The 12,644-nt window shown below is 40.3% G+C and overlaps 1 long non-coding RNA gene across 3 annotated transcripts in view; it reads left to right on the top strand.

Annotated features, from left to right (window-relative positions):
- The window catches only part of LOC131760926 (uncharacterized), an 81,714-nt gene that overhangs the window by 20,111 nt on the left and 48,959 nt on the right, over nt 1-12,644 (top strand). For 2 of the 3 annotated variants that reach the window (XR_010841677.1, XR_009336854.2), the window contains one exon: nt 8,957-9,061. The exons of the other annotated variant lie outside the window; for it this stretch is intronic. This is a non-coding gene — a long non-coding RNA (uncharacterized lncRNA). The remainder of the gene's footprint in view (nt 1-8,956; nt 9,062-12,644) is intronic. 3 annotated transcript variants of the gene reach the window in all.

The following is a 12,644-nucleotide window of genomic DNA, read 5'->3' as shown; positions in this document are numbered from 1 at the left end:
TACAAGACCTAAAATAAATCAAGCTTGAGGTCCTAGACTTCATTGGTTTTCTTAAAGATTCTAAAAACATAAATGCTATCTTTAGATTCACATGAGTATTTAGGATGAAAAGGAAATAAGTTGCAGATCGTTCCGAAAACAATGGTTCATCTTCTCTGGAGGAGAATCTTCAATTATAAAACATACTGACACCTATACACACATTTGGTAGTGAGACAATATAATTTTATAATATAATCACGACCACTGAGACCCAGCCTCTTCTGAATGTGTAAAATAAGTTAGAGTTTTAGTCACACTAATGAAAATGGGAGTGACGTATGTGCACGGAGTAAGTCTTTGGTTGAAGGCCCAACTGATTAGAGCTGTGTTCTGTGGGTTTTGCCACTTGTGTGTGATTAAACCCTACAGAATAGAGTCTGTCCCCATGCATGGCTTATGAAGAAAACTAGTGATGTGATATTGAATTAATGATCCAGCTTCTCAAAAGGAGAGACTATTGGCCTAACACCTTCCTAAGCTGGAGCTGTCAACATGTTTAGTTTGCTTCTAATGGGAGCGAGGCTGGAGAAAGGAAAAGCTTTGTAGGGAAGGTTATGTGATATTAATAAGAACCACATTCTGTTTGATGTTCTCTCAAATTGTATGTGCTTTATCTTACTAAAAATTGAACCACTCAAAAATAATAAATCCTCCTCTTCTACGGCCCACAAATGATCAACATTTTGGATGATACAAAAACTTTTGTCCCCAAGATATCTCCACTTCCAGCCCATCTTTATTTGCTGGTGCTGGTTTACAGCTGAAAGCACCACTTCCTATTTCTTCTAAGCACAAAAGTCATAATGTGTTTTACACATACTCAAAAGAGCTTAAAATCCAGGAACCTCTGTATTTCTATTTTTTTTATTCTTCTGTAAGAATGTATTCAAATTTGTTAAACAGATGGCTTTCTGTTTTTGAAAAAAAAAAAAAAAAACCTGCTAAAAATATTCACCTCAAGATGGAGAACTCATAGGTTAAATTTCATTCTGGAGTGCACTTTTACAACCAAGTAATTAACCTTTCAATATGAGGGTATTTGAAGGAAATAAGAAAAATCTTAACAAGAGGATCTCACAAACACTGGTATGGAAGCCATCCCAGAGATGCTCCAGAAAGTTAATAATTAAAGACTTTAAAATAGTTTACAAACATTGTTTCATTTTCCAAGTTTTCCTCTGTATTACAATAACCTTAAGAGGTAAATATCAATACTGCAAGGAGTGCATAACAATAGAAATTGGCACTGCTGACATTCATTGGTTTTAGTCAGTTACATTTTTCGGGGTACTTACCACACGTGGAAGTGTCTTCCTTGCTTGTGAAGGGATTCAGCACATTATAGCATGTAGAAGATGCTCTTTGAGCCTACAATTTAGTGAGGCCGAGAAGAAATGGATTAGAGAAAAGTTAAAAGGACAAATAGGAAAGAATAATAAGTGGAGAGCTGAGGTAGTCCATGATTGTTGTCTGAGACATTTTGTTAATAACACTCAGTTAAAAGAATGAGACCATTATGGGATGATGGAGTGGAGTGGAAAGAGCTCCTCTGCTTACGGCTTGCTCTCCGCCTTGAGAGTCAGACCTAGTTTGGAAAAGCAGAATTTGGGTACATGGGGGTGGGGTTGAGAGAATACTCTAGAAGGGAGAAGAGTTTCATTTTGGAGACAGAGAGATCTGAGTACAAATCTTGGTTCCAGGGGCTTCCCTGGGGGTCCAGTGGTTAAGACTCTCTGCTCCCAATGCAGCGGGCCCAGGTTTGATCCCTGGTCAGGGAACTAGATCCCGCATGCTGCAACTAAGAGCCCACACAGGGCAACGAGGATCCTGTGTGCCACAATTAAGACCCAGTGCAGCCAAAATAAGTAAACAAACCAAACCAAAACAAAACAAGTGTTGGTTCCATTGCTCTCCAGCTGTAGAGTCTTGGGAAGTTACTCTACTTTTTTGAGTACCTTGTAGAAAATGGGTATAGTAGCGACTGCTTAATTTTGTTTTAGAATTAAAGGAGATAACATATACAGAGTGATACATAGTAAGCACTCAACACATGCTAATATCCTTAGTTGGAGGGAACATCCTGAACAAGCATGGAGTGAGGAGAGAGCTGGCCGTGTCCACGGGGCAATGAGAAGAAATGAGTAGGATTCTCACTGCCCCATGGACGGTGAAAATGGAGGGGAGGGTTAAGTAAGAGCAGCAAAGTGAGACAAAGTGGAAAGATAAAATAGGATCAGAGATGTTCACTTGTCTCCTCATTCAACATGGATTGAACTCCTTTTATGCGGGAAGCCTTCTGTTAAACACGCGGATGCAAAGAAGAAAAGACTGAGCGATGCATTTCTACTGGGCATCAACCCAAGCAATTGGAACTTTTTTAAAAAAACCTGAATTTAGGGCTTCCCTGGTGGCGCAGTGGTTGAGAATCCGCCTGCCGATGCAGGAGACACGGGTTCGTGCCCTGGTCCGGGAAGATCCCACATGCCGCGGAGCGACTAAGCCCGTGAGCCATGGCCGCTGAGCCTGCGCGTCCGGAGCCTGTGCTCCGCAACGGGAGAGGCCACAACAGTGAGAGGCCCGCATACCGCAAAAAAAAAAAAAAACAAACAAACAAACAAACAAAAAACCCCTGAATTTATTTATTTATTTTTGGCTGTGTTGGGTCTTCATTGCTGCGTGCGGGCTTTCTCTAGTTGCGGCGAGCGGGGGCCACTCTTGATCGCGGTGCGCGGGCTCCTCACTATCGCGGCCTCTCTTGTTGCGGAGCACAGGCTCCAGACGCTCAGGCTCAGTAGTTGTGGTTCACGGGCCCAGCCGCTCCGCGGCATGTGGGATCTTCCCAGACCAGGGCTCGAACCCGTGTCCCCTGCATTGGCAGGCAGATTCTCAACCACTGCGCCACCAGGGAAGACCAAGCAATTGGAACTTTATCTCGAGGGGAACTTTCAAGAGGGGAGGAGCTTGAAGGTGGTAGTTTTGGATGGTTAACTGGAATATATTTCTCAAGCCCCAAGATAACAAGTTCAATTGTTGTCTCCTAGTGGTTGGGGGTTAATGAGCCTGCAATCCCGTTGACCAAGGGTCCTGTGATGGAGAGTCCATGCAGATGAATGGGGAGGAAGGGCCAAAGGGTGGAACTTCATCTCATCCCTTGAAATATAATCTTGGCACTGAAACTACTCATATCGCACTTGTGGTGAAGTGTCTCACCTAATCTGGGATTTTCCACACTCGGTGATAATGCGTTGGGCCTGCAGTCATGATGACCCTTAGAGGTTGGCACCCGAGTCACTGTCTATTGAGGGCGAAGGACAATGTAAGAACGCAGACGTCGGTGACTTTCTCCATGATCCTGCGTTCTGTGAGCAGAACTCCCCTCCCGGTTGGTAGATCTCTGTAACCAGAGGCCCCATGACACGCCAAACACACGATACTCAACCAAAAGTTGTAGACTGAGCACAGACATTTCTTCATGAAGCTTTGCCTGGATGAACAGCTTCTATGTCTTCTACTCACGAATTCTTGGCTCTTGTTCTTACCTCTGCTTCTGTCAACTACCATTTTTATCTCTCCTTCCGTTTTTAAAGCCCAAGGCTCAGGAGAACACAGATCAAATGAGATGTAGAATCCATTACTTTCTGGGATCTCCTAATCCATCCTAGTTAACTACGATTTCAATGGCCATTGTCTTTATTTCAGGGTTGGTACCATATTGAGTCGTGGTATAGAACTGAAATATACTTCTTTTTAAGATGATCATGTTTTTGTTCTCAGCTTGGAAAATGCCACTGGGGTGTGGGTTACAAGGCACACAGTTTATAGGAGGACAAGACACCCTCTTTCAATACCTAAACACAAGCATTATGTCCAGTATGGTGTATTATTTTATACCCGGCTTTGACACCCCTCTGCACAGACATCTATCAACCCAGCATTCAATCTACACGTTTTTTTGTGGCTGTTTAACTCAGGTGGTTAGGGCATTGAGCTAATGAGAACAAGGTCACAGGTTCAACCTTTGTGTGGGCCAGCAAGGTTTGTTTTCTTCGGGGGCCACAGACCTGGTCCAGCCAGCTGCCTAGCATATGTCTGCCCCAGGTCATAAGAGGACATGGCAGGAGTGTGTGGATGGACAAGAGAAAATCCATCACCACCATTAGAGAAAGCCACGGCGAGCACGTGTCCTACTAATGGGGGTCAATAATGTCTCATTCAAATGACGCTGACATTTTAATACCTCTCGCTGAGAGGGACTTTCGAACACCACGTTTAAACATGGTTGCTTTTTTGTGTGAATTCATCTTTCTAATAAATGGAAGCCTGGCTGTATAAGACCTCAGATGATTACAGATTTCCAAATATAGATTAATGACTTGAATATTTGAAAAGTTGCTTTAGTATGAAAAGAGAGATTTCAGTATGGCTGTTCAGTTATCTTCCTTTTTTCTTAAAATCTGTTTAAGCTGGTGAAATAAAAAATCAGTTCTTCAGAGAGTTGTTGATAATCATTACCCTCATTTACGAATGAAAACATTTTAATTAAACATTCTCATAATTAGACCATTAAATGTTAGCAAGAAGGAAGCACAATTAATTCTGTGTTATTCAACTTTTTGGCCATCACCCAGACCACACAGTCCATCTTTCATTTCTATGCAAATATGTTCTCCAAATTACTTCATTATTTAGCATCATGTCTTGTTAGATTTCAAACTGGATCCAAATCAACTCCATTCCAAAGTGTTCTGCCTTAGCTCTTTCCCTCAGTTGGGTCTTTGTGAGCACTGAAAAGACATTTGATGTAAAAGAGAGGAGAGCACAGTTTATAAAAGGGAAATTTGGCAATAGAGGATGGAGAGTGACATATTGGGAATTCTTTTAAAATCCATTTATTAAACAAACATTAGACCAATGATAATGGAGATACATATTAAAGTTTTTTGAATAGATAATACATGCACAAGATTAAGAATGAAGAATATAAAATGATAGATTGTGAAAAATTTTGCTCCCTCTCCTGCGCTGCGTGGACCCAAGGCTACCTCCCTCATAGAGCCATGTTTATTAGTTTCTTGTGTCTTGTCTGGAATTTCTTTATGCAGGTATATCTGAAATGCTCCGCTCCTTGAGTGCAAAAGTTAACACACTAGAAACATTGTTCTTAATCTTGTTTTTGTCACTTAATAATGTATTTCAGATATCTTTCTAGATGTGCAGAGTAGCCTCATTTTTTTTTTTACAGGTGTGTACTATTCCACTGAATGGATGTACTCTAATTTACTTATCCAGTCACCTATTGATGGATCTTGATAGAATTTCTAATATTTTCTATTACAAACAGCAATATAATAAATTACTTGGGGATGCATTACCTAGAAATCATTCTCATTCCTTTTTAAAATATTTGCATATCATTCCATTGAAAGGATATATCATAATTTATCTAGTCCTCTTTTGGTGGACATTAAGTTTCTAATCTTTTATTTTTATAGACCATATTGTAATAAATAACCTTGTATGTGCATTATCTTATATATGGGCAAGCAAATGTGTAGAATTAATGCCTAGAAGTCAGATTTTTAGTAAACATGGAAATTTTAATAGAGTAAAAGTCATGAAAAATGTATCATCGCATTATACAATTAAATATTTTCACTTATTGTCCTTTAGGCAGTGTTAGAGCCATACAGTGTCTGAAATTAGAGAAGTCTGTGTAGCCTACTTAAGGGTACAGAAAATGACTTATCATGAGAAGTGTGAGCCCATGATAACTGCATGAGTGAAATATTTGATTGTGAATAATATTTTTCTGTTATGGATACTTTTCAGATACTGTTAGCTGAGGAAGGTGCGGTAAAACCCTTCTGTCACTGAGTCCAAAATTTTATGAGAAAAAAAGTTAGTGCTAGTAATGATTAATGTTGGCATGTACAATTTTTAAAATTTTCTACATTTAGGTAATTTTACTTGATGCCTAATTAAGTGTGATATGATGGATTCTAACAATTATTTAAGATTAAGAAACAAGAAGCAGAAAAGAAGGTAGAATTTAGAGAATGTGGCTAAAGAACACTTTCCTCAGTAGTTGTCAACCTACATACCCTTGTAGTTAATATTGTTCTTGGACATTTCTTGCTATCTGTCATCAATATGACTCTTCCCTTTAATGAAAGGGAATTTAAGTAAGTCATGGATGGAAGACTGGTTTAAGGTGGGACACATTAAGACCTGGGTTATTTTGTGACCATAGCAACGGGATTCACGATAGAGCATTCATTCATTCATAAATCCATTCATTCAATGCATTGATTGATTCATTCCTTGTCAGATTCCATATTTACTTCACTCCTGGTGTGCTAAGCATTGTGCTAAAACTCTGGAATATATAGGAAGTACAAAGTATAGGTCATACCTTACAGTCCTGTAAGGGAATTAAGGAATGCACAGGATACAATAAAAGGATTCATGGTAAATACCTCAAGAATGATATAGGGACTTCCCTGGCAATCCAGTGGTAGGGACTTCACGCTTCCAGTGCAGGGGTGCAGGTTAAATCTCTGGTCGGGGAACTAAGATCCCATGTGCCGAGTGGTGGTGGTGTGGTAAAGAAAAAAACAAAAGAAAAGAAAACAAAACAAAACAATGATATAAAGTGCTATGGTGGGGCTTCCCTGGTGGCACAGTGGTTAAGAACCTGCCTGCCAATGCAGGGGACATGGGTTCAAGCCCTGGCCCAGGAAGATCCCGCATGCCGCAGAGCAGCTAAGCCCGTGAGCCACAACTACTGAGCCCACGTGCCGCAACTACTGAAGCCCACGCACAGCAACGAAGACCCAACACAACCAAAAACAAAGAAAGAAACAAATAAATAAATAATAAAAAATAAAGTGCTATGGTGGTTCCAAAGAGGAAGACATTACTTTCAATGGGAGATGGTGGCATTTGCCCTGGAGTACATGACAATTGGAGTAACAAAAACACAATGTAGTAGGTTTTACTGACAGTGCAGTGATTTATGCAAAGTCTGCATTGACTGGAGAAATTGTTGGAAGCTGATGAATGGATTACTTCCCAGCTGCCCACCTTTCCTGACGCTTCACACACTTGCATAACCTGGTTCCGTGGGGTCTACTGGGTCTGGGTGGGCTGTTGGGCAGAGGATCTTGGCATTTCTTCAGACCCACATGAGTTGCTCAAAGACCCAAAGTCTCTTTCTTTTATGGTTGATTGTATCCCGTCATTTTTAGCATGTATTTTGGTGTGAGCTTAGCTACCATCTTCTCAGGAAGTCCCAGCCTTAGCAGATTCACCATGTATCTGTGGCGTATTTGATAGAAACAAGTGGAGGTAAGCAGCATGGCTTCCTAGGCATTACCCTTATGCAACTTCTTTACCCATCCTTTACCCCAGTTGCTAAGCCACCCTGGCTGCATCTGGAGCAGTTTTTCCCAGCTTTGCCACAGAATAACTATGGAAAGGATCTTGAGGAATTTGGACCTAGGATGGGACATGGGAGGAAAGGGAAATCGTGTTGAGTGGAAGAAACAGGACAAATGGTGGCAATAAATTATTCCATATCTGTGCTAATGCAGCAGCCGCTAGTCAGCATGTAGCCCACTGAGCACTTGAATGGGGCTGCTGCAGATGAGGAGCTGAAATTTTTTATTGTGTTTCATTTCCGCTAATTTAAATTTGAATTTAAATGGCCACATATTAACTAGTGGCTACGGTATTGGGCAGCCCAGCTCTAAGCAATTCTTGGGACTTCTGAGCATGTAGAACCATAGCATTTAAGAGCTAGGATAGACCTTAAAGTTTACCTGGTCTAGGGCTTCCCTGGTGGCGCAGTGGTTGAGAGTCCGCCTGCCGATGCAGGGAACACGGGTTCGTGCCCCGGTCCGGGAAGATCCCACGTGCCGCAGAGCGGCTGCGCCCGTGAGCCGTGGCCGCTGCGCCTGCGCGTCCGGAGCCTGTGCTCCGCAACGGGAGGGGCCACAACAGTGAGAGGCCCGCGTACCAAAGGTTTACCTGGTCTGGCATTTTGATTTTACAAATGAGGGGGCTTGTTTTACAAATGGGGAAACTGAAGCCCAGATAGTGGAATGCCTCATCCAAGGGTTTTGAACGTGAGTATTGATGAGTGGACTTGGAAGCTGGCCTTCTGATGCCCTGACTCCCATTTTGGTGGACTCTTGACCCTACCAGGTGGCGTCCCCAGGGCTGTAGCCACAGCCAGCTCAAGATGGTTGATTGGAAGATTAAAAACGTGAAGTCAAGCTTAGTCCTTCAAATCAACCAGCCAAGAGATGCGTGCTGGACTTGGTGCCAGGTACTTAGATCAGGAGGGCATTTGTTGGAGGAGAGAGGTGCAAAACGGCATAAAGAACCCACGATCAAGTTGGGGAAACAGGACATTTTCTGAAATAGATAGAGTAGAATATATTCTAGTATAATGTATATTTCCATGGACTTGACCTGTATTAAAGTCTCTAACACAGGAGGTAAAAGATGACATTAATGTCCTTCAAACATAACGGGTTGATATGAAGCAAACTTCTGCCCCATGGTTGACTTTGCATTCTTGCATCCTGTATTAATTACACATGCTCATTTATCACCACAACCAGCTGTACTATTTCTGAAGTTTTAACATGTGAAAGGAAAGTGGTGTGCTTCAGGATTGTTTTCCTGTAGAATGGTGATGATATCAAATTAATTAGTATTAAAGCTATGTTGTTAGATCACAGAGGAGTAAATAGTCATGGAAGGCTGTCTATTAAAATCAGGAGAAAATTATTGGCTATTTTCTTTTAGGCATAGCTTGGAAATCAAATCCTCACTTGGCTTACTAAAGTCTGAACCTAGTATTGCATGACACCATTTCCAGAGATTTTTTTTTTTTTTCCATTGGTAGGCAAAACAAATGAGACCCAACTGCTCACAGAACATTCCAAAGAGTCAACAGAGAGAAATGGAAAGTATTAGAAACATGATTGTCTTTGGAAAAGGAGACACAAATGTAAGTAAAATGGGGAATGAAAAATCGTCTATTATCTAAAGTAGAAATCCACGTTGTGGATGTTTCTTAACATTTTTTGTTTCTCTGATTTCATAAAGGTAATGTGTGCTTAATGTATTCAGCTAGGGAAATAAACAAAAGACCAAAAAAAGCAACTAAAACTCACTCAATCTCACTCAGAGAGAGCCCGTGTTAATTTCTTTTTTCCCTTCTTTGTGAAACCTAGCTTTAAATATTTAGTTACTTAATATTTCAGAGAGTTTTGTATCATAATTTTTCACTTAACCTTAATTAAGTTTTGACTGGGGAATTTTTTTGAGCGAAGAACTTTTGTTAGGGGAGCCCAGGCCAGTTGGGAAAGCCTCGCAGTGTTTTCCACTTCTGCAGGTCTTTAAGGATGTTAATAAATTATGTCTAGTAATCAGTAGTTAATGACTTCCAAAAGTTTTCTTTGTTGGCATGCCTTGGTAAGGGGGTAAAATAATCTGGCTTGGTACCTTATTCACTGACTAGCTGCTGATATGAACCATCCATCAATCTGTACCAAGTACTTGGGTCACCAGAGCGGCCAATTCAGAAAGCACTGTCATCAGTTGGGGGGGGCCAGAAAGTCCCAATTGTCTCCTTGGCGTATAGAGATCCGATTTGGTCTAGGGGTTTCAAAAGCGGACTTTTGAGAGCCCTCTTCTTTTTCCAATGAAACACATTTATGTAATCATGTTACATTTATAATGCGGACTTTTTCTATGCCATGTAAATGACTTCACATGCTGTTTTCTTCAGGCCTTGGAAGGGATCCCTGATTTGGCAATGTGTTAATTTTTTAGTGTCTGTTCTTGCTGCAAATGATCTATTAGAAATATTGCTAAAAACGTTTGGTCCAACTTGGGGAACCTAAAATGATACTCGGTACTTTACTAACCTTGAACTTTATAAATCAGTTTCTCATCCTCAGAGGAATTTTTTTAAAAAGATGTTGTTTCCTGCCCAATTATTGCCTCCTTTGATCTCGCACTACATTTGGTCTTTCAGATAAGGGAGCCCAATAATTCCTCAGCTGTAACTTCAGCAACACAGATAACTATCAAGCATCGTGTGACATGCAGTTCATTACTCAGTTGTGAATAACCAACCGTGGTCCTGTATTAAATGTTTTACAGCTCATCTCTTCATGGCTCACTGAGTTAGTATAACACTTAGGAGTATCTTTGTGTCCAGGAGGGATAAAACAGCTCCTTATAAAATGGCATATGATGTTTAAATGGAAACATTTTAAGACATATTAGAAGAAGATAATGCTATAGTGAGGTAAATCTCCATATGTAGCTTAGTAATTTTATTCTGTCCAATAAGGGGGCCTCCTTTCTTTGATGTGTCTGGTCATTCTCATTATTGCCTTCCGGATAAAGTAGATGAATATGCAGAAGTAAGATGCCGTCTTCCCAACTCTCATGATCAGCATTTACTGATGTTCTGTCGTCCTTCTTTACCCACTTTAAAATGTACTGTGGAGTTATTTGCAAGGCATAAAGACCTCTTTGGAATGTAATAGAAAACAAAAGATTGGTTCAAGATCTGATCCCACACTTAAGGACAATCTTCCTACAGTTTTCAGTTCACCAAATAAAGAGTTGGCAGTCTGGAGATGGCTGGAAGAGCAGTTTCCTAATTTTGAGTCTTTGGCGAGCTGGAATTCCACCTGCTAAAATGTAACAGTGTGGAGATTGTTATCCACTGGGTACATTTGCAACTTTCTGTTTGGTGCTCAATAAAGCAGACTGTATTGCTGTGCTGGAATAATTTAACTTGCTGCTCATTTGAGTACTAATCTATCAAAATATTTCCTGGACTCATTTTACAAACTAACAAAAGAGCTATTATACGTTTACCATCAGAAAGTTCTTAGTTCATATTGATATTTTTGATTCCTTAATTGAATGGTTTTCCTTCCTAGCTTAATGTAGACATTATTTTCAGATTATTAGTGAACTACGAGAAGGTTAATTTGTAAGTTGAATTGGATTTTTGTTACAATCTGAAAAGCCTTTTTGTAACCCAAGAACATTTTTTTCCTGGGCTCTGATTCTCCCTACCACCACTCCCTCGGCACCCTTCTGCCCTCAAATGAGGCTCCCCCATTGCTTAATTTCTACTTCTCCTCAGTAAAGTGATTCCTCTGTCAGATAGTATATATTCACTTTTCAGGACCAGCTGGTTCCCAAACTAGGGGGGATGCAGATGTTTAATATGATAGGAAAGGAGGAAAAATGACGAGAGCGTAAACTTGTCTGGCATAGATACCAGGGTAAAAGTCTGATTACTTTACAATGTAAATTTGAACTCTAGCTCGAAAAGACTTTTATATTATTTTTTCTGAAAAATCACTTGAGATGATAAAACATGTAGTAAGTTTTTTTCTAATTTAGCACAAAAGCTTACGAAAAAATTTTTTCCCAGTCATGTCTGGGGTTGCATTTATTTCTTCTCCTGTGTAAAATTCTTTAGCAGAGTAGGTTCAGAGTTTGTTTAAACTTGGAGATGAATTTTTCAAAAAGGTGGACTTAAAACAAAAGTAGTATGGACTAATTCCTACCTGAAAAACACAAAAGAGTTGTTTTAAATTCTGTTGCCCTTTGTTCTTACTCAAATCCAGTTCGTCAGTGTGTGTGTGTGCGCGCGTGTAGGGTTTGTGTATAGGCATGAACAATTAAAAACAAGACTGTAATTAAAGGAAGAAATTACCATAGTGAATAAGACTGTCTATACAAGCAAAATAGAGGGTTATTCAATAATTAACAGGTGAATTTGGACTATAAAGAATGACATGATGGTGGATCTCAGTACCAAATTCCAATTCCTTCAATAATAATTTTTACAGTATGAAGGTAAGTCTTCACTTCATTCATGTAGATCCAACTTAAAGCGTTTGGGCACGGGGCACTGCAGTATTAGCAACCTGAACCTGCCTCGGCAAGGTTTTGTCAGAGTAAAAATCTGTATTTAATAATGACCTTTCCATAAGTTCCTCCTTTGCAACTGGCCATGTGGGACTGTTTGCTTTGCTGAGCTGTCAGTACGGCGAATGGAAAATAGCACCAGTTTTAGGATCAAAAGACCCCACTTCCGAATCTGATAGCTGCAGGACTTTGCAAAAAATCATGAAGCTTCCCTGAGACACAATTGTTTCCTCTATAAAAGGGGTCCACAATAGCACCTACCTTACAGGGCTGTTGTGAGGAAAAGAATTAGATATGTGAAAGTACCTAATAATGTCCCTTATCCACAGTCCCTGCTCAGTACATTTTATGTTCCCACAACATGAAGGATTACTTATTACTGATTAAACATTTAGCTATTTTTTTTTTTGCAAGGTGGCATCAGTCAAAGTACTTGGGGGTTACCTCATTAATAGTCGATGTATCCCAACAACAGGCATCCATGTTATTCTATATTTGTGATATCTGATCATCCTCAAATGAGGAAAGGAGTAAGAGACAGGGCACCTCTTTGCAAACTTGATGGAGAGACGCCTGGCTGCCCTGAGCGGTTTTCTTTCTGGAGAGCTTAACGCGCGTTGAATTCC

Source organism: Kogia breviceps, chromosome 8, assembly GCF_026419965.1.
Source record: "Kogia breviceps isolate mKogBre1 chromosome 8, mKogBre1 haplotype 1, whole genome shotgun sequence".
Taxonomy (NCBI): Eukaryota; Metazoa; Chordata; class Mammalia; order Artiodactyla; family Physeteridae; genus Kogia; species Kogia breviceps.
Note: the sequence above shows the minus strand (reverse complement) of the source record. Positions and strands in the feature narration are given on the sequence as shown.